The sequence below is a fragment of the Polypterus senegalus genome, chromosome 10, assembly GCF_016835505.1.
Source record: "Polypterus senegalus isolate Bchr_013 chromosome 10, ASM1683550v1, whole genome shotgun sequence".
Lineage (NCBI taxonomy): Eukaryota > Metazoa > Chordata > Cladistia > Polypteriformes > Polypteridae > Polypterus > Polypterus senegalus.
In genome coordinates, this window is record NC_053163.1 from 65,172,119 (window position 1) to 65,195,678 (window position 23,560).

Sequence of the window (23,560 nt, forward strand, 5' to 3'; positions counted from 1 at the left end):
TGGAGAATGGAGAGTCATGTGATGTTCTAACTGGGATGTTCAGTCCGAATGGAAGACTTTGACAACACAATGTGACCACCTATCCCATGTAAGATCTAGCCCTGGTCTCTGCAACTATATTTTGTTAATAATTTATGAAAAATAACATGAAAAAATGACCAAATGAGTGACAAAATTTCATTATCATGGAGACTTAGGCCCCCAGGGCTCAGGTATGATGTACCAGCTTAAATGTAGTAACAGTTCCTGCCAATGCATTTTCACATGCCCTGGTGTCCCAACATACTAATGACTTCTGGTACATATTTCCTTCTCTCCTCCAGAGAACTGCTGGGTGTGCCTCTGGCATGTGTCGGCCTTTCCTGTATGCTATTTTCGACTATCAAATTATGTACTTAATAATAGTAATACATTATTACCAGTAGTTAGTTATGGTGTGTAGGGTGGTTAACATCATCTGCTTAATTCCTTCTTTTAACCATTTTGACTTCTTTTGATGTTATTTAATGTGTTCCAGTTTCTTCTTTATTTTTCTGCATAGTTTTTTCTCTCCATCTTATTATCTTATTATGACTGTCTTCAGCACTATAGCACGATGCAGGAAATTACTTGATTTAACCAGACTCAGTTATATTGCTGTAGAGTAGTTAGGTCTACCAGTTTTTTTAAGCTGATTTGTTTGGTTTTCACCTCCATAATCTGGTACATTGTTACATTTCTTTAACAGCTGAAAAATCATAGAATACTTGAGGTAACCTAAGAAAAAATATCTAATACCAATACAGAGCCTTGAGTAGGCCATACAAAGCATCGGATGCAAGGAAACAACTCTTGATGAAGTGCCATTTCTGCTAAGTATATATTTAGATATTGTAGCAGGAAAGCATTCACCTGGGATATCTCTCCATAAGTGGAATAAATAATGCAAAGTAAGCCACAGGAAGTAAAATGATGAATTTATAAAGTTAATAAGAATTAGGTAGCATGTCCAGCCCAGGAAGAATGCCAAGGAAAATACAAAACAAGAAAACATACTTCCATTCTCTGATTTATTGAATAAGTTTAAACAATTGCCTATCTTGTGGAGAATTTTCCACAAACATTATTTTTCATAAAGTCTGTCTCTCATGCTGATCATCTTCCTGCCGTTTGACCTCGCAGAGCACGCAGTGCATTAACAGGTTTTACCATTTCTTGACAGAGCTGTTCTTCCTGCACTGGCATATCAACAAATTTGATTTGTTTTGTTACCTGTGCAACATCTGAGTTTTGGGTCCAAGACAATCTTTCACATTTTAAACAATCAATTTTAACTTGTGTACAATAGCAGATGACTTGATGTTTTTATTTACAGGTTTTTAAAGTGTTACCTTGGAAATGTAATCGATGGCTACATTTTTCCCTTCACATTTGAATAATTTTGTATGTATTTTGGTAAATGAAATAGGAGAGGTTCTTTTTTTTATCCAAACAGTATTTTGCATGATGTTTCACGCACTACCTGATTTATGATGTTAAGTTCTGAGTTTGAAGCTGATGTGTTGTTAATTTGTTTTTTGTTTTCTTTTTAACACTTTCCTGAGGATTTAGTGGGAATCTTTGGTGGTTATTCTGGGTGGTTAACGAATTTGATTAAGGCATTTATTTTGTCCTATCTTGGTTCTTGATTTAGTAACTTTTTATTGTCTTACCATGGCACCATTTTGAATATTTATGCAAATATCACAAAACCGCACCATGTGCTGCTGATTCAACCTTTCAGAAGTCCACAATGATTGCCATCATCAATGTGACCCAATGTGGATATCGGTGTTTTAATTAAATTAAAAGACTTAACATGCACTTCTTGACATTTTCATTTTTGTTTTTTTGACTTACTTTCTGATTTATGATTCCAGTTGTTGGTTCACGTTTCTGGATTGGCCATTTGTCTCTTTGGTTTTGACCCCAGCGTGCACTCTTTTAGTCCTGAAATAAAAATCAGTCTACTTTGGCAGAACAAAATGACAGTCCCAGAACAACAGAAACTTAATGATATCAGATTGTACTTTGTTGTCTCTTTTAGGTGATGGTGACAGGATCCCTTTTCCTGTGCCTAGCAACTCCTAGTCAACCACACCCCTCGTCAAAATATTATATTTCTGTATGCATAATGTTTGCCATTTTAGTGTTCATCATAAGGTTCATTAAATGTATTTTTATTCTGTAACTTTGTTTTCTTAAATATGTTCATGACTCTAAAATATTAATAAAAAGTTTGCTATAATACAAAAAAAAAAGTAATCCTCTAGAAATTTTTGTCATTCTGCATTTAGATGTTTGTTTTAGATTTATTTTTTATCATGATTGAGAGCTTTCTTTCCATGCTTTCTTTCTCTTCAGACATTACAGAGAATAGGAAAAACTACACTGTATTACATTCCAAGACCTTTGCGTGTGGCATGTCAGAGTAGCAGAGATCTGAATGAGTTTATCTGCGGATGGAAACGTCTTTACACCCAGTCATATGAAAGGCAACCTTTAACTTGTAATCTCCAAAACAATCTTCTCAACAGCATTTCCCCTGAAACATTCTGCTTGTTGTTTTGCTGAAAGCTGACTACTACCCCTTAATTTAAATGACCAGTGAAATACAGCAAGCGAAGATTGAGAGGGAGTGAAATTTCTTTACTGCAAGAGCGAAGTGCTGACTGAGTCGGAATGATAGACACAAACAAGACCAGGAACAGTATTTAATGAATTTGAAAAGCTGGTGTAAATACTTTTATTGTTGTGTCATAATTCACAATATAAAAAACTCTTGGACACAAGAGGAAAAATACACCTGATCTTCCCTAATACAGCAGATAGATTACAGCAGTACATATAGAGAAACAGATATTAACATGTGGATCCTTTGGTTTAAATCCAATCAGTTCTAGTAAACATAATTCTGTACTTATCTTACTCTGCAAAACTCTGGTCTAGTATTTACCTAAATGAGTTTTTTGACTTTGAAATACAGCCATTATTGTTTTTACAGAGCTAGCTTTAATGACAGCAACTGCCATGATAATAGGCATTATTGGGCTTCATTCAACCAATAGCAAGAATATCTGAAGATGAGATTAAACTTCACTGAAAATAGGAATAATAACAAAATATCTTGTTATATAATACGCTACCATGGCTGTCCATTTGTTTGTCCAGGATTTTAAATCACCTGTAGTTCACAAACCATTTGAACTATTGACCTGAAATTTGGTACACAAATATTACGTGACGTCTACAATACGCTTTCGAGATGATGATTGACCTCCAAGGTTATTTATTTGTTTTTTTATTGTAGAATCAATTCTCAGCACTGGGCAGCAGGGTGCCATTCTCATCTCTACCACCATCGCCATCACTTCACCTACCTCATCATATCTTAAATCATTCTTGAGGCAGACTGAAGACTTAAGGGCCAGCTAAAGTGAAAAATTAAAGAAAACGAACTAAGCAATTGCAACACAAACACTGACTTAATCAGTTTTAACTCAAAAAGATGCCGACAAAAGAAGAGAAGAAGTGGGTCACTAGGGTGGAGAAAAGAAGAGCAGCTCAGGAAGTAGCAAGCGCATCAACCTCTGAGGAAGAAAGATTATGAATGCTCAAGTCAAGTGTATTTACTGCATGTCATCATGCAGTGCACCATTACTGGTTTAATATATATTTTAATAACAGAAAAATTGTGGTACTGAGATTAACACTGATAGGTCTAAAGACCTGGGCTCAAATCCCTGCACATCCCTGCCACTATCTGTGTGAAGCCTACATATTTCTCCTCCATTTACTTGGGGTTTTCTTTGGTTATTATATTTTGTTCCCACTTCTACTGGATGTGCATGTTATGCTACTATAAGATGGGAGTGTGTGAGACTATTCCCTGTGATTAATTGTCATCATTTCAAGGTTAGTTTCGTGCATTGCATTGCATTACATATAGTAATGAAAGACAGGCCTTATCTCTCTTTTTGATTTGAAATAGTGAGAAGTCAAGCAAAATGACACCTTTTGTTGGCTAACTAAAAAGATTACAATATGCAAGCTTTCAAAGCAACTCAGGCCCATTTTTCAGGCAAGATGTAATAATGATTTGAAATAAATAAGTTTGACTCCCCTTACGTCTAAATGCCTTGCTACTGATACCTAAGGGTAACGTGGGAAAGGGCTCTGAGTTTCTTCTCCTGCATTTAACCAATATACATCTAAATTAATCCTCTCCTGTCACTAATGTTCTTAGAGAATAACAATGTAAAAACTTTCACATTTATCTACAGTTGCTTCAGTTCAACTCAAACATACACATATCATAAGCTGTTAATAACATGATAGAGAATACAAAAGAATTTAAATTAGAAAGAACATTTATTGAATAAATAAAACAACTTTTAAAACAATATTAAAAATAATGATAAAAATAGAGGTGTGTGTTGAATGAATCCCTTCTTAAAAATATCCGTAGTAGATCCACTATTTAACATAAAAGTAACCACTATAATACAGTACAGACATATAAGAACCAAAGTATTAATCACAAACTTTTGTAAAGGAATCAATTTCAGTGGTAGGTCATATACATTAATCTGAAACTCTTATAACGTTAAGTTCAGCAGCAAGTCACAGACTTAAATCAAGTCAATAATTGCAGGCCTATCCCCGAAGCTTGTGAACATTGTGGCCAGAAAACAATCAAGGGGCCTCTTCACTCAACTGAGCTCAAAATACAAAAAAAAAATTTACCTCTGCCAAGGCGTACAATAACCATCTCAGCTGAATGAGACCGTCTTAAACAATGCAGAAGCCCAGTGTTTAGCAAACAGCATCTCTCCCAAATGGACTAAAGAGTTCTGCACACCGCACCAGTGAAAATGTTCTTCTGCAAATAGGAAAACTGTCTGTTCCAAACTGGACACTGTGGCATCCTCAATTGTACCAGACTTTTCAATAATTTCCAGTATAGCAAATTAAAACAGACACGTTGTGCGGGATATCTTACAAAAGCGACGTATACTGTACAGACATCAGCAGGTTTCTTATTTAATTACTTATATACTGCTGCTAGTTCTGTACTACTAATGTTTCAACAGCTTGGCTAAAATTGCTTTTCTGTCTTCTTTCTCTTCTATTTGTTTCTTTTAATTTTTGTTCATGAGTGTAGGCACTCTACTACATACTCTTCCTTTTTGCTCCACCTGTCTCTCCTTTTTTAGGAAACAGCCACATTCCCCAAAGTCTACCCATCACAGCAGGTCACTGGATGTGGCTGCCCACTGACCAATAAAAGACATTTAGTCTCTTTAATGACAATAACCTACACTCTTACTAGCTGCAGGTCTTCCAACGGTGCAGAGTAGAGGTCTGTTAAAGGGACAGAGGCCAATTAATTGTAGCAACCCTGAAATTCAACTGAGCTACATAAGTACAGAAAATAAATAGATATTTGAATTCCGTAAACCTCAGAACTAATTGCTAACAGCATGGTAGCTTTAAACTGAGAAAGATTGAAAGCAAATGAGTAATTGAAATTGCCTCAGAAGCCAGAGGGTTAGAACTTTGTAAGCCCACAAGAATTCTCATAAAACAGTCCATGCCTTGACTTAATGTGGCAGAAACACTGGTGGACATGTCTTTTCTTTACCAGACCACTTGACAAAATGAGAGCTGACTACATAGGAAATTTCAGTTTAGTCTGTGAGAATTTTGAAGAATGAGATTAGGTCCTCATGCAATTCTCACACACCAAGACCAAAGTAGTTTGGTTCCTTTAGCCTATCATAGCAGGACATACTTTTTGTTCCAGTGATACATATGGTTGTTCTTCTGTGTACAGCAACAAGAGATGTCATATTTGGTTATTGTTACGAGGATTAGAAATTTCCACATGTCCAACTGGGACCACAGCTGGAGCAGCATGTGCAGCTTTAGTTACTATGCTCCAAACAGCCAGAGAAGGAATCAGAGATGTGCAGAGAACACCAAAGGAGTGCATTTTCAGACTAAGGGCATGCCTTACTATGATGGGCCATGGGAAACAAAAAAGAGTCTTCAGTCTAGTCTGGAGAAAGCTGTGTGGGGAGCTAATGCATGTAGTTGAGTCAGGAACCTGAGATACTCTGATAATTTACATGTTAGCTATTCAAACATGTTTTATGGACTTACTGATATCACGCTACTTGTGAAAGTTATGACTGTCTACATATTTGTATGATTGCCATGTTTCAAGGATTACAAGTATGACATTTTTTAACAATCTCGACTTTAGACGTAGCGAAAACTTTCTGAATCAGCTTTGAAACATTATGAATCTGCATTCTTTGGTTTAATTCCACATTCTGGTCTTCACTCATGTAGCTATGGTTTAACATCACAGAGGTACATAGGCAAATCCAACAAAAATATTTTGGTGAAGTGAAATTAGTACAGTGTATTGCAATGAAAATGAAAGTAAAAATACATTAGTATAAATTATTTATCCCATATCATCAATCATATAAATTATAAGTCTTAAGTAAGAAACCATTCATCAAGGAAAATTTTGCTATGTTGTTCTGAGTATGGATTATCAATTATTAATATTAGCAGTTTGGATTATCCTTTAGTCACTATTATTATTTGTTGCAAATAACATTGTGTTGGTATATAAGCCATCCTAACACCAGCAGCATGTGGATATTATCATGTATAACCAAAGAATATGATATAAATTTGGTATACATAGTAAAATAGTTTTCCTATTATTTCCTATTAATCCCATTAATGTAATGTTTTTCCATCAAAAATATCCTATAATGCTCATTTATGGATTCTATGAAGAATATAATTTTTTCTTATCTTCAGAAGTAAGGTATAAACAGAATTTAAAATTTTTTAGAAAGACATTTATACATCCACTCAAGAAATATTGCCATTGTTCATGAATCTGAGCATAACTGAATGTACCAAATGTAACAAAAATCGCAGACATGCATAAAGTGTTGGAACACCCATGGGCAAACCTCATATAATAGAAAAAGAAAATGGGGTTTACAAATGTGTTAAGAAAAATAATCACCTAGACAGAAGTGAGTCTAAGTAATGACTGCTTCAAGATGGTGGACCTTCCAGTAGTAAGGACTTCCATCAGGAAGAGACAGACCCAAGTGGACTGACCCTGGAAGTGATGTCAAGGCTGGTTAGTCTTCCAGTCTGCATGGAGGAAGAGACAAGGGTCCTCATGTATAAATGGTGTGTACACCCATTTCCATACTTACATCGTGATATATATAAGAACTAAACTTGGCGTAAAGCCACGCACATTCTCATGCCAGCTCAATCAATGGCATATGCAGGTTTTTGGCTCGGTTTTACAAACTGGAGGCACCCAGCATCAAAGCAGTGCTGCTGTTCCTGTGTCATTTCCCTTTATGTTTTAGATTCACATCACTGCTTGTTTCCTCCTGGTGCTCCGGTTTCCTCCCACAGTCCAAAGACATGCAGGTTAGGTGCTTTGGTGATCCTAAATTGTTCCTAGTGTGTGCTTGGTGTGCGTGTGTATGTGTGTGAGTGTGCCCTGTGGTGGGCTGGCGCCCTGCCCGGGGTTTGTTTCCTGCCTTGCGTCCTGTGTTGGCTGGGATTGGCTCTAGCAGGCCCCTGTGACCATGTAGTTAGGATATAGCAGGTTGGATAATGGATGGATGGATGGACATCCCTGGTTTTTCCACTGTCTTTTAACTGAACACTTAACGGAAAGAGCTATTTATATTCATTTGCAAATTAAAATATGAAAAATTCTGGGAGGAGTTGGGGTGGCAGGCGTGTGCACAAGCGGTACTTTTCATGCTGACCGGGATTTATGTTGACTTACGCACAGTTTTGTGCATCTGAATTTTTGTGTCCATACGCCATGTTTTAGTGTGAATTCTACACACGTCATTATGCATGAGGCCCCAGGTGTTATTAATTACCACCATCTGATGAAAGATTATCATTATCTGAGCCCTTAAGCTGTCCCCAATGTGTATGTATGTGATACTAAATAACACGACCAATTAATCAAATTTTGGGTTAAAAAATAGGGGAAGCTATGTATTTATATTTTAACAAAACAACTTTATAAACACAAAATGCAGTAATTTATTGAGCTGTACAATTTCTTATCTACAAAGCATTATTGGTGCCAAGTAATAGTTGGTAATGGAACACTGCACCGAGTGTCAGACTTTTGGAGAGTCTAGGACAACTCCTCTATACTGAACCTTTTAAGATTCTTATAAGCAGGTAAATACTTTATTTCTTCTTAAAATCTTGCACAGTTGCAAGAATGAAGATGCCCACTATCAGAGTGACAAAAACAAATATTTTACTGTTGTCTGAATGACACATTTTTATTTCATTATGGTCAAATTAATTTGTCTCTATTTCTGCTATTAAATTTAATTTCATTTATCAGTTTTCCAGGAATATGGCTGAAATGTGTGATCTTACGGATACATTGTAACACCGACAAAGTTTACCATAGAGTAATTAGATGTTATGTTGTTATATCATGGTATCTTATAATACTTCATTCAATCTGCCTAAAATACATTTTTCATTTCATACTAGTTGAGGAAAAAGGTATTATGGCTGATATGAAATCCTTTACTAGAATGTCTCTATTAAAAAGCAGGCACATTAACACTTGTTTAAGCAAATGTTCTTTAAGCATTTATTCAATGCTAAAAATTAATAGAGCTACAAATGTATTTCTTTTTACAATTATGACAAATGTTTATAGTTTGTTTTGGCAGTTTTAGCCTTTTCTTGCATTTACTGTAAGTTGTCTTTCCTTGGCTTAACATAATGCTGTGCTAATTTGTTATCCTCAAAAGCTTTGGTTTAGTTAAGTCCTGCAGTGTTCATGTTTAAGCAGTCACTTGTTTCTTTTTTTTTTTCTTTTGTTAGGTGGCAATGAGGAGCTGATACGCCTACAATAATCCTGGCATTCAGTATTAGTTTAGAACATCAGAGGCATGTATTTCGACTTGGAGCTTTACGTGTTGAAAAGAATTTTGTGTGGAAGCCATATAATATTTTATCATTATAAAAAGGCAACATATTGCAAACATCTCTGGGTAAGTACTAGAAATACCATAATGATGCTAGGAAACAATTTTGTAGTGACCCAAGTCAAACCTTAATTTTTGCCTTTTCCAAATGTTTCTCTTTACTGGGTTGTTACCTTCTTTGTGGTTGACAGGACTATATTTCAGATGCGACAGAGGTTTACTGCACAAAATGTGCAGAATCAACACAGATAAAGGTACAAACTCAAGGGAAATTAGCATGGACAACCATGTTAACAATATACATTTTAGCTAGTTACACATAGTAACTAATAGGGTACACCACTGAGACCCAAATACACAACACAGTCACATCGAAACCAGTCATGGGCTCAAATATAGTTTATTAACAAATGTTATCTTCACAGACAAAATAAAGACAACCAAACTAAGCCACCTAGAAAACAATCCCTTTTCTTCAAGCCTTGTTCACCTCCTCCTGACTTTGACTGCCTGGTCAAGATGACGCAGCTCTCCTTTTATCTTTCTACTTCCAGGGGTAGGACAAGGTCCATAGGAAGTACTTCCGGGTTATATGGTAGTCCCACAAAGTAGGGACCATGTACCCCTGCAGTGCCCCCAGATGGCACCCATGGAACCCAGCAGGGCTGTATTCCGGAACTCCAATTTCCATGATGCCATTTGGGTATATGAAAAGCACCCAAATCGTGTAGTGAATTTGAGGATATAGTACTCGGATACTGGTGTCTCTCCTGGTCCTCCCGACAAACTGGCATTACTGCTGGGTAAGGATTTTTGTTCCCTTCCACTCAGTGAGCCTGTCCTTCCATTTTCTTTTATCAGGGTGTCCTGTCCTGGCAAGGAATCAACCTCTGAGACGCCCTCCTGTGGCATCCACAACATTTAAAAACTTAATGCTGTAAATATTTAATACCAACTCCAATGTAGGACTAATTTATGAAAAATACAATCTGAACTAGGCTGTTTTTAGAGAATAATTTGGATGTAACATAAAAATCATTGCAGTATATAATGCATTGCGTCTGCCTTATTCAGAATGATATAAAAAGTGATCTGCACATCCAACTTAATGAGCTTTGAATTAAATTAAATGTAATAAAGAGCCTTTGAACTTCTTTACAGTTTATTTTTCCCTCCTCCGTTGCAATCTTTGTCTTAAATGAGCCATACTAGATGTGGTGTTTTCGATTCTTAAGACTAAAATCCGCTCAAATGGCAGACATTAACCCTCTGATCTCCAGTCCGTGAAAAGCATGCTTTTATCCTCCAGGGATTTCAATTACAGCTAAATTATTCAAGTTCTACTGACACTAATATCTGTAGTATGTATATAATTTACTAAATGGGATTTGTATTCTTTGCCTAGTTACATTTGCACAGCTTCTAGTCAAGATATACATATTAGTATTATATGATTGAGCTCCGCAATCATCCAACAGGAGATCTGACGATATAAGAATACTAAAACATAAGTTAGGTTATTTCTAATAATCCCTTAATTCTTTCCAACTGCTAGCCTGGAAAGTCTATACATATAGAAAAATACTGTACTGTGTTTGCAGCTGACTTGTAACATACCCATCTTTGATATTAGTATCCTTGTTGGATTCTTCTCCTGGTTCCATTTGCCAATATTTGTATGGATGCTTTAAAGCACTGTTGGGCGTCATGCCATCAGAGCATTTACGCAATGCTGTACTGTCTTGTTACTCATTAATTACATCCCTGTCACTGTAAACATTAATGGACACAAACATTAAAATGGGCTGTGAACACATTTTTATCCAACCAAAGGGAAATCCTTTTTCAGTATGCAGTTCTGTACTTGGCTTCCAGTTAACCAATCCTTTTCTCAAGCAGTAAGGCTATTACTCTATTTAAAAAAAAACACCACATTTCCAAATGAGTTATCCCATTTAAGTTTTACTTACTACACCTTTTTTGTTTAATTTTACTTCACCTGCCTATTAAGATTAAAAAATACTTTGTTTTGTCTTAAAAAAGAATGCATAATGATGGTGTATAAAACAGCAATGGAGCAGCTAGCGTAGGCTACTTTGCACTTGTATTCACCAAATGTTAGCAGTTAGAATAAAATATCTAGAAAGACAGAAAGTGGTGAGATGGAGTGATACCAGCCCATACTGATTCAGAAATGATTATGTTTATTTTTTGCAGGAAAGAAAATTACACACCAATCTGAATTTTGCACATAGCAGAATACAGATAATACAAGCGGGAACAAGTCATCTAATTAAATGACGTGTTCCATTTATACTAAAATGTACTTTTAATTAAGAAACTTGTTTGATTAAAAGCATGCAGCCTTTCAGCATCTGTATTAGGGATCCTACATTAAATTAAAATTAGAAGCAATCACCCTTCTTAAATAGTAAGAATGAAATTTAATTAATGCTGCTGAATCCAATTGAAATTTCTGTCACTAGCTTCATGTCTGCTTGCTGCCTAGAAATGTCTTTAGTCTGGTAATGTCATTAACTATCAACACAAAAGTAAAAATTACATAAAATTCTTAACCTTGATTAAACAACACAAGGTTCACAGGAGACTCCGAGCCATTGCCAACAGGACAGCCCCAGACAAGGCCCATCCACACACACAGAGCCAATTCTGAATCACGAGCTCTCCCGATCTGCAATGGGAGAAAAATTTAATTTACTGAATGAAAACCCCACTCAGACCAATGGACAACATGGAAACTCTGCACCAGTACATTCAGGCATAGGATTCAAACCCAACACTCTGTACAATTTATGTATTTTGTTAATCTAGATTTGTGATGCATCAACACCTGGTAGAGCTGTGCCAAGTCAGTATCTGATACTGAAACAATGGCATTAAAAAGAAGCTCTCTCATCATGGATGGGACAGCTAGTCAACATCAAACATCAAGCAAAAAAGTATGTGTGCGACATCAAGGTGGCTCTGGCCAAAACCCCAACTGCTATATGTGCCTGGATTATTACTATGGCGGCACATTTTCTTTCAGTCTGTAGCTTAATGCAAGGATACTGCCTCTTTGAAAGAATCCACAATCATCCCTTTGATGAAGAAGTAAAATATTTCTGTTAATGATCACAGGCCAGTGGCGTTGACGTCTGTAATAACCAAGACATTTAAACGTCTAATTCTTCAGGATCTCAAGTCTTGACCCACAATAGTTTGCACACTGGGTTGACAGGTCAGTTGAAAGCACAGTAAACATTGATCTCCACTGCATCTTGTACCATTTAGACTCTCCAGGATGATACTGTTTTTGGATTTTAGTTCAGTATATAATGCATTCATACCAGAGCTTCTCCAAGACAAGCTTCTCAGTGTGAATATGAACTTCACCACATGTCTCTGAATCTCAGACTTTCTGACAAACAGACTTCAGGCAATAAAGCTGCGCAAACATCAGTCAGGGTCCTTGACCCAGAGCACATGGTCCCCTCAGGGTGTGTTCTGTCTCCTCTCCCTTTCTCACTCTCTACACAAATGACTGCGCCTTCATTGATCCATCAGGAAAATGGCTGACATTTGCTGATGACACCTCCGTGATTGGCCCGATCACAGAATGGAGCCAAGATGCTGTATGTGAGATAAGAAGGCTCTCCAGTTGGTGCATTCTCAACAATCACAACCTGAATACTCTGAAAATGGTTGTGGAGTTTAGGAGACACTCCTCATCTTCCACGCCCTTGGTTATAAGTGGTGCCACTATCAACAGAATGGAAGCAATTCAATTTCTTGTCACTTTCAGTAGGCACTGGAATGAAAACACAATCTTTGTTACCAAAAAGCTCAGCAGCTCATGTGCTTTCTTAACCAATTTAAACAGTTGAACTTAATATTTTAAAGAGCAGTCACTGAAAAAATTCTTAATTCCTCCATAACTATCTGGTATTGTAATGCTTCTGCTCATTCAAAAAATAAACTGAAGTGTGTAAGTCAAACTGCAAAACAACCTAAAACTGCACTGTATTGAGGACCTGTATACATCACGGGTCAGGAAATGACCAGGGAATATAATCAAAGATCACACTCACCTGATTAACCATTTCTTTGAGATGATAGATTAGATATAGATCAAGCCTGCTCTCTTTCTCTTCCCCTTAACCCCCACCCTCCCTTTTTGCCTCCCCAGGTGAGGCTAAAACCCACTTCATGCAGTCCCAGTCCTCTGACATACCCAGAGACAGAGCACGTCCAAAGCACATCAAGCCCCCATGCAGTGGCTTTAAGGTTAAAAGATAGAGATATCTGTTACCAATATAGTCTTTAAAAGAGGAAAAGAAAAAAAAAGAAAAGAATTTTGCACTTAATATATATACATATATATATATACATATATATACATATATATATATATATATATATATATATATATATACATACATACATACATATACATATAATCTTCATCAATTTTAGTGCATTAAGATGATATCCCCAGATAATAAACCCAGGTGATGGTGTTAAAGATGTGTCCAAAACAAGCATAACAAGTCTTAATGCAGTAATAGCAATAACAGCAAACCAAGGGTATGATATTGAACAGTCTCATTTAGGGTACACATGAAATAATTAGAAAAGAAAAAAGAGGAGGAAAACGTAATTAAGCACAATAAAACATAAACATTTAGCCCTAGTAATACTAAGTAATGATAAGTAATAAGTAAGTAATAATAATATAAGAATATGAGAATATATGCTGATAAAAAACCCGTATTTTAAAAACAAATAGATCAGACAGTAGATTATTAATCCTAGCTTTATCATTTACCGCCATGACTCACAATTATGTATCAGAATAGTCCGGGATCAGCTTTCTTAACTCATTTTCTGCCTCCTCCTTGCTAGCGAAAACATAGAAATGACCCTGCCATTCCACTTTCAGTTTTGCGGATACAGGAGGCCGTATTTGACATTGGCTTGCCGTAGCAGCTGTTTAATATTATAGAAGGCGGGCGTTTGATAGCTGTTGCTGGAGAGAAGTCAGGGAAGGCGAATGTGGCAATCTTCATATATAATATCTTCCTTTTTTCCTGAGGAGTTCCATCACCTCTAACTTAAATGATAATCGTTCAAAGCGAACTATAAAAGATCTTGGTCGGGTCTGACGGTGTTTGATTAACCATTTCTTTTAGTTATTACATATACCACTGAGACATTACAGGCCACTAAAGGCAAAGGCCTCCTGATATCTGCATGATCTCCAGACATCTTCATCCAACCTACATATGCTTACTTTTATAAAGATGTTTTAATTTATTATTGGGAATGAGAGCAATTCTGCATCGCCTATGTCTTGTATTGCATATACTGTGTTTTTCTGCTATATATTATAACTAACTACTCCTGTACTGTATATACTGTATAATGTTGTGGTGTTGTCATAAAATGTACTTTGTGCTGTTAAATGTTTAAGTTCAAAATGTTCATAGTTGGCATGATTTGTCTGCTTTCCAGACTGAGAAGACAAGTATCTTATTTATCAGCACTTCCTTTTAATAATACATTATGGCTGATGCAAATTAGTAAACATTTTGCAGATGATTGTTTATTTGATGGAAGCTGTGTAAAAAATGTAACAGAGCAAAAGCGGAGTTGTTTCTTCTACACTTTCATCAATTTATGTATTTTGTTAATGCAACCTACTGGGTTTGCGTTTCAGCTATAAAAGTGATACTTTTTTAATAGGATCCCAAAAAAAATGGACTCCTTTTCAACTTCTCTGTTGTGATTAACATGAAATTCCCTTGCACACCACAACAATATTTAATAAATAGCTCTGCTGTCACACTCTGCCTGGGATGCTTGGGCTATGGCAAAAATTAATCTAAGCCTGATTAGCTTTCCCAAGTGCCACTCTACCTCATTCACAAGTTTAGGTCTTTAAGGGTTGTGTGCTGTTCTATTAACTCACAGTACAGTTTGGATGCTACGAGGCAAACATGTTCATTTGCCAAATTAAACAGAATTATCAGCCAAAAACTGGAAGAAACTTGTAATTATCAATGCCACCCTAGCACTTACCATTTGCACTCATCTCATACAACAGTCTTATAGGGACACTTTCTGGGATCAAATTAGAAATATAATTTATGTCAATGCAATTTATGCATGGGACCAGTGATTTTGAAATGTCATTGCATTAACTGCTTGAAAAAAAAATGTGGGGAATTACAAAAAGGCATGAATTGGGAAGTTGATTAAATTAAAGCTGACTAGCGCTGAGATGTTCCAGATTGGCTCCACCCCCCTTGTCACTTCCGGGGGCCTCTTCAACCTGTAACTGTCATTAGTCATGTATCAAGTAGAACTGAGCAAATTAGGTCACACACATTCAGTGAGGGGTGGTGCAAAAAGTGTCAGTACTTTTATTAAAATCAATCCAAAAACAAAGTGCAATTAATGCAGTCCCAATAAATAAATTATCCATAAGATCAGTGACCATTCAGTGGTTAAAAGTCCAAATAAATATTTCCATAAAACGAGGTTAAACACAAGGGAGAAAATTTTCTTTTAAAACCTAGAGCCTTGGTGCTGCTTTCTGAAATACGTTGCCTCCACAGCTTACCATCTTCTAATTCTGCAGCAAGAGGAGACATCAGCCAGAAGGCACAGACTGTTTGATTCTGCTCAGGCTCCTGTTGTCAGTCCATGTACAGCGTGCTGCAACAAGGTTTACTCCCTCTGATGCCTGCTGCCATTTCCCTGCCTTGCAGGCGAGTCTTCCTGGAGTGCTTTGGTCACCCCTGCTCCCTGGCTGCTAAGCAGGAGCAACTGCGGCCCCATCTTGAGCATCGGCCACCCTATTCTTCCCTGTGTTGCACCAGCTCTTCTCCATTCCTGCCTTTCTCACCTCCATTTTTCTGTTTTCTTTCATCTTCTGTTCTGTTTCCTTTCTTTTCCCTCTGCTGTGTAGGCTCCTTTTGACCCTTCCTAATTGGGCACAGGTGTGGTGATTTATCCACTCCTTGGTGTGAATGAGGCACCTGACTGATCCTCTCACACTTCCACATGTATGTGTGATCAGCCAAAGCACCCCAATCAACCCTGGAGTGAAGTACTCTCGCACATATCCACACCTGTTCGGCACCCGCACTTCCTGGGATGAGATTATTTATTTAAAAACAACACTACACCATAAACTTCTAATCATAAACCAGTTGAACACTTTCTGAGATACAGAGTTGAGAACAAGCATCTGAAGTGAAATTATAGATTTCAGTTAATTAGAAGATCTAATACAAAGTTTAGTTTAAGCATTCTTTCTTCTTTGATTCTGTAAAGAAAAAACCTTATGGTATTTTTACCTTTGTTTATGTTATTAACCTTTGTTTGAAGGTGAAGGTATTTAGTTAACCTGCTACACCAATTTTCACTGCCACTGTAAGCACATTACTATGTTTTCTAGTAAGTGCTTAGGCTGGTTTTGCTATACATCATAAATGTATCAACATTTTCTTCATAGCTGCTTTATTAACATAAAAAATGTTCTTATACAAGTCAAGATGGGGCGCATGCACTGTTACAGAGCTTTGCTGCACCCACTACATGAAGAAATAACTCGGCATCCCGGTTTGCAACCCCCCAGGCAGACACATGGCCCAGTTCCACCCTCTGGAAATGACCCTCTATCTGCTGCAGCCAGGTGTTACGTGGGTGACCCTTTGGCCTGGTTCAGCTACTCGGGTCCCCAACAATTAGGATCTTATGAGCCGGATCACCCTCGGGGAAAAGCTCCACATTGCCATAGTGCCATAACTGACGCTCCCTCACAATGTAGGTAATGTGCCTCATTTGTAGGCACATTACCGCTCCCTCACAATGTAGGTAATGTGCCTCATTTAGGACTCCATGAGCAACTGCTCATTCGACACAAAGTCAAACCAAGGATTTTCCAGAGAGACACAGTACCAAAGGAGTCCAGTTTTCGTCTCAGGTCACTGAATAGTGTCCATGTTTCACAACCATATAGCAAGACAGGAAGCACCAGGACTCTAAAGACTTGGACTTCCATCCTTCTCTATATTTCCATTCAGAAAATTTGTTGAAATACCATTTTTCCTGAGGTGACAAGCTAATGTAAATGAAAAAGGGCCAAGTATCTGTTACAGTTTGAATCTTAAAATCAATTCACCTATTACAACGTAACCATTTAACATAAAAGATAATAAAACAGGGGATACTTGTGCAGATTAAATGTGGAAATCCAGTAATGTCCCAATATAATTGGTAAAGCACTAAAAAGGCCCAAATGAGAGAAAACTAATTAGTATTAATAACATATACACCATGGGTATGTTCAAGGTCATCTTGGTGGGAAGTGCCTTTTGCTGTCCTGTGAAAAGTGGTTTGTATAGGCCCGTATAATGATATGTACAAATGATATTCAGTAACGGGAGTGTGATATCTGAGCCACTGTTATCTTGTTTTGAGCTACAATGGGCCCACAAAACCCTCTTGTAGACCTGGAAGCTGATAAAGATGAGAGTGAAGATCAGGAAGGCGAATATGAGGAGTCCTCATTTGGTGCAGGTCTAAGTTGACAGTAGGATGCGTGAACCCATGTTGGCTGTCCATCACACTTACCAGCAGTCTGGGTGGTGTGAAGCACTTGTAGAGAAATCTTCCAGCATGGTGTCAAGACATTCTTTCGTTAGTCTATTTTAATATATACAAAGTGTCCTGGGTGGAAGGAGTGAGCAGGTGCAGTCAAAGCAGATGGTAGTGCATATTCAACCAGAATGTAAGCAAAACACAGAGAATGTGTTAAATCAATATAGTATGCATGCATGGTTTTCAGTTAAAGAACGGATATCCATCTCCGTGTATTTGAAAGTCAAAGTTGCAACTTTAGGCTGTTGGTTTTGTCATTCAGTTAAAATTTCATGAGGAAAAAGTCTTGTTTTACAACATGGTATCAACCTAATAGACATGCAATAAATGCTAAAAGTAAAACATCTTCTCATTTCAGTTCTGCTTTTGCATACATCTTGGCAATAGCCATCATTGGTCTTCAACTAATCCTGCTACTTCAGGAAGTTTAGAACAGTGAAGAAATTGAAGAACCTTTAATGTTTCACAAATGTCCTGAATTACTTTATTTACAAAGTGACTGACCAGCACATATAGTAACTCAAAGTGAGATTTCTTTTAATATATCTGTAGCTAGTTCCCTGTAGAATGAACCTTTCTGCAGGGAAAACTCCCCACCCATTTACAAAACAAATCCATTATAACTAAAGCAAATTAAAAACATTGTGGTTTAGGTGCTTCTAAAGAATCCATTTGTACATGCACAAAGGGGAATGAAAAGGGGGAGAAAATAACTCGCCAGGCTAGGATATACTTTACTAATGTGTTGTTGGCAGATTATGCACTGAGCAAAACCATCTGCCATCAAATAAAATGTCTTAATGAGAATAACGCATCTGAGCAGGATCTCCTTCTCTCTCAGTCTTGGTTTTATAAAGGACTCCCGGATGAGACGGGGGTTCTTGAATTGGCTTATGCCCCTATGAACTATGGATGGAAAAAGAAATTAGGTTAGCAACAGATCCCCCTCTCTGTGGTATTGCTTACCTAATGAGAGTCCTAAAGATGTTCCCTTGTTCGCACATGCTTTAAAAAGATCACATTTGAGACTTTGTGAAAGCAGTATATTACATACACTTGAGGAAGTGGAGTCCAAGTATATTGGTTGCCCCCATAGGTAAAAAGAAAAAAAGTAATCACTCTCAAGGTGGCATGAATCTGATGAGGATACAGTTCATAAATCTTAAAACTATGTTAAACATTGCCTGGAAAACCATATAGAACTATGTGGGTATTATAGATGCTAAAATAGTGGACGGATCTGGAATCACGGGGACTTGTGGATGCTTGTTAATCCTGCACAAACTTCCAATGCTGCAGGGACAATTAAGAAATTATAATAATACCCTTCTTTAATAAAGCTCTTATAAAGGGACAAATGTACTGTGGAGAGGGTCCTCAGAAATTATACAACCTTTGTCTTTTTTTGTCTAGTGCTTACAGTGACTTGGGCTAGGAGGGGGTGAGGTAAACAGGACAAAAGATCAACATCTAATGGCTTCTCACTAATTTGTACTTCAGATATATCAAAAGATCCAGACATTTTAAACTAATAAATATACAAAATTGTAGATTTCTAGGTTAACATTTCTTTAACCATACTAGGGTAATTCTCCCTCTATTTGCCATGAGATGAACGTTTTAGAACACAAACTCATTTACAATCAGGTCCCTCTCCAGAGGCCTCATGTATAAATGGTGAGTATGCACAGAAATGTTGCGTAAGAACGCTTCCAAGTTCAAATCGTGATGTACTGTATAAAACCTAAACTTGGCGTAAAGCCACGCACATTTCCACGGTACCTCATACCCTTTCGTACGCAAGTTCTCCGCTCGGTTTTGCAGACTGCCGGCACCCAGCGTCAAAGCAGTGCTACTGTTCCTGTGTGGTTTATCTTTCTTTTTCAGATTCACGTCCCTGACGCGGCTTTATAAATACACTGAAATTAACTGCATATTGTTTATTAGTTTAAAGCATCTGATTGTAATTAACCTGCAACAATATAATTGGTCCACAGAATAGTCAAACTATTCCAAATACCATAGCTGCTTTAACGTTGTTACTCTCACTGCACCTTCTTCTTCTTTCAGCTGCTCCCGTTAGAGGTTGCCACAGCAGTTCATCTTTTTCCATATTACTCTCAATGCACCACTCGGAGCAGCTGATTGGAAAGATAATTATCGGTATACAGCTTCAAGCATATGCTGCCTCAGCCATGCTTCCTATTTGAACTGCTTCTCACATGGCAAACGCTTCAAACCTTTCCTGTACGGACCTCGCGGTTTAGAAAGAGTTTCATCCCAATAGCTCTAAACACACTCAATCAGTCCATCAAGTGCTCCTTGTAGAACTGTTTGTACTTATTAGTACAATCACCTCACTGTAAACTTGCACTACAGTTATAATATTGCACAACCTGAGCCACTTTATAAAGTGCGTATTTACATATGATGACGATATCATTGTTAAGATGAAATGCAGCAAAATATGTTTTATTATATTATACAGATAAAACTTTAACTTCATTTAAATAATCTATATTGTTAATAATTAAAGGACACGGTGTTGCTACACTAGCAAGGATCTGGCGCTCCACTCACGATTGTTCCTGCCTCGCACTGTATGCTTCACTGGGACTGGTATGAAGGATAGAATAATTAAACATGTGCTACGAAGATACTTCAATGTTCCTTAAAAGTTTTGAAGAATCGCTGTTATAAGCTTACAGATGGCTTAACGTCTATTACAGAGCTGATTGTGTGGCGATCGATTACTTGGAGAAAGAAAAGGAAGGACAGGAATTGGAGGTTAGTACATTTGAAAGAGACAGTACTGCACCTGCACAGGGCCGCAAAGCCAATATATATTGAATATAAAACAGAAAGAGAAAATAACGACACAGCTAAAAATGCAGTGGCAAATTTCGGCAAAAGTTAAACGTTTGTGTCATGAGCACGAAGCGGCTATGCAGTGTCCACTATGGATGTGGCCATCCGCCATGCGTAAGATACCATATTGACATTGGCGGGCGAAGGGGCCACTGATTCTTTCTCTGCCCAATGCCGCCACGATTCTAGAGGTGCCCCTGAGTACTGCTACAATAAATCATTTTATCGAAGGTCGCGCACAATCACTGCGCCACCGTGAAACCCATGTCTAATAACGTGCTTTAACTTCTGTCATCATGAAAATGATATCACGTATACATATCAGTATTTTAGTCATTCAGAGAGCTGTAATATCACAAATGCAATGGATTCTGTTTCCTTGTCAGAGGTAGAGAAAGCCGGTTTAAGAAGCACGTAGTGATTCACACACATAGAGCACATAGAAGAACACATACAAAACAAAGCATTTAACATGCTACTTTAATTATGATGTGATTTGAGAAACTGGTTAATTAAACGATTTTAAGATGAAGTTTATGATGTTCTACTTTAATGACAAAATAAACTACGTGATTAAAGTGGAAATTTCGAGATTGAAGTTGACATTTCATGCTTTTTCCCCACTGTGTCCCTGTTTTTTTTTTCTCTGTACCCTAAAAAGCTTTCATATGACACTCAGACGGTGGGCTACAACTTGCCTTTTCACAGTGACTTTGATATCAGACTTCTTTTTTATTTCCGGCACTGTGCAACTTTGTGAACTTAAGCTTTCAAGTTTCTCCAACACGCTATGTCACTCGATCAACTTCCTTTTGTTGATTATACCACGGTTTAAATCAACAAATAGTATGTTTTTCCTTTGCCTCCACTTGGTATTCGCTGAAATTCTTATATTTTCCCCCATGCTTTTCCCATTGTCTTTTCACAGAAAGCTGAGCTTAAGGGCTATTTATATTGATTTGCATATTCAAAGAGGCATAATTCTGGGAGGAGTTGGGCCGGGACAACAGGCGCATGCGTTACTTTTCATGCTGACTGGGATTTATGTAGTGGAAGAACGTGGAAGTTGGAGTATGTACAGATTCCTGCATCTGGATATTTCTGTGCATAAGCACATTTTGGCTTTTGTGCTTACGTCATGTTATAGTGTGAATTCTACACATGGCGTTATGCATGAGACTCCAGAAGATAGGTCAGAGTATCTTTAGCCTCTATTAATGTGAACTGCTTATATATCGATGTAGTGTTTTTAAAATCAGCTGCCTTAATGGTGAATTTTGTGGCTCATGTACAATATCCACTAAATATTCAACAGGTTTTCTATCAAGTATTAAAATTACTTGGGGTTCACCTGAGACATGCTGACAAACATACAGAAAGCCATTAAATTGTATCAGGCTATGGAAAAAGATGATCCGCTGTGGCAACTCCTAACAGGAGCAGCCGAAAGAAGAAGAAGAAGGCTCCTCAGTAGAATTTGGATATGCAACTTTGTATGCTTTACCCATCAGTTTTTGCATAGTTAAGGACATGGAATTATGTGTATAAATTAACAACCATACCTATTTTCTCTTATACCTGGATTAGTTTGCTGTGGTGGGCTGACGCCCTGCCTGGGGTTTGTTTCCTGTCTTGTGCCCTGTGTTGGCTGGGTTTGGCTCCAGCAGACCCCCATGACCCTGTAGTTAGGATTCAGCGGGTTGGAAAATGGATGGATGGATGGATTATTTTGTTCATTTTAAGGACATTCACATAAATACCTTTGAATAGGAATATTAGCTCTGCTCCAGCTCTAGCCTTGATTATAGTCTTGTCTCAATGTGCCTTGGCCCTTATTCCTTTGTCTCATGCAAAACTGTATTTGAGTAATCTGGATCTTATCAGTCTGCTTTTGTTTCTTTTCTTTAATCTGGTTATGGAAATGTTGCTTGGCCGTTGCTTTTGCTCGTTTCTCAGTTAATCTCACCAGTTTACACAGCTGCTGTTTAACAGGGTTTTACACTTTACTACTTATAGATAAATATATTAAAAAACAAATGCATAATATGTGGTCCTGCAACCTTTTTAGCACAGCTCTCAAATACCTCCATTAACCTTTTTCAGTATTCTTCAGGTTCTTCCTCTAACTTTTGTAAACAACCATTTATTTTGTTACAGTCAATCTTAATTGGGTACATTTCCTTCAATATTTCTGACAGTTCAGTAAACCCTGTCATTAGTGTACAATTCCCGCATTTCAGCACCTGTTTGCCATTCATCTAATTTTGACATTAATTGGCTCCACACACCGCAATACAGAAGAGCTGTTAATAATTCTGTCATATCTCCCAATTTTTGGCCTATGAGAAGGAATTATTACTTTTAATCATTTCAGAAATGCAGTTACATTTTTCTTTGGATTTCCCTTTTTTTATTTAACGAAGGTCCAAAGGGTCTGTGAACTTTGACCAGTACATTCTTTCTTGCATTATACCAGTAGGAAATCCTCTCATTGGAACATTTCCAGCCTCGTCTGTTGGTGCTCAGCCCGTTTAACCTCGCCAGTTCTACTTATAGCTTTAATTCTTTTTCTTTTCCTAAATCTTGATCTCTTGTAATGGAAGCAAATTGACTATCTGCAGATTCATGCTGACTGATGAAGGGTTATTCATGGACATGGATAGTAGCCTGGTGATTTTGATTATAACAAGGTGGTGAGCAGGGTACACATTCATCATCTTACTGGTTATATTTTAAATATCAATTTAAAGTTGGGACAGAAAGAATATTAAATGGTTTAGGGTAAAAGGAACTTGACTGTGGAATGATCAGAGATTTCTAGATTGCGGAGCCACCCTGATTTGTTGTACTACTGTTCGAGTACGGTTTCTGTCATTATTCATTCATTTAGTTTTCCAATTTACTAGTTATAATTGATTTTTCCAGTCTATCATCCAATTTACTTTCCCAGACATTACAATATATTCAAATTA

General features: G+C 37.3%; 1 protein-coding gene across 5 annotated transcripts in view; it reads left to right on the forward strand.

Annotated features, from left to right (window-relative positions):
• The window catches only part of frmpd3 (FERM and PDZ domain containing 3), a 781,596-nt gene that overhangs the window by 149,499 nt on the left and 608,537 nt on the right, over positions 1–23,560 (forward strand). For 4 of the 5 annotated variants that reach the window (XM_039765859.1, XM_039765862.1, XM_039765863.1 and 1 more), the window contains exon 2: positions 8,947–9,116. The exons of the other annotated variant lie outside the window; for it this stretch is intronic. The gene's annotated coding sequence lies outside the window, so the exon portion shown is untranslated. The remainder of the gene's footprint in view (positions 1–8,946; positions 9,117–23,560) is intronic. 5 annotated transcript variants of the gene reach the window in all.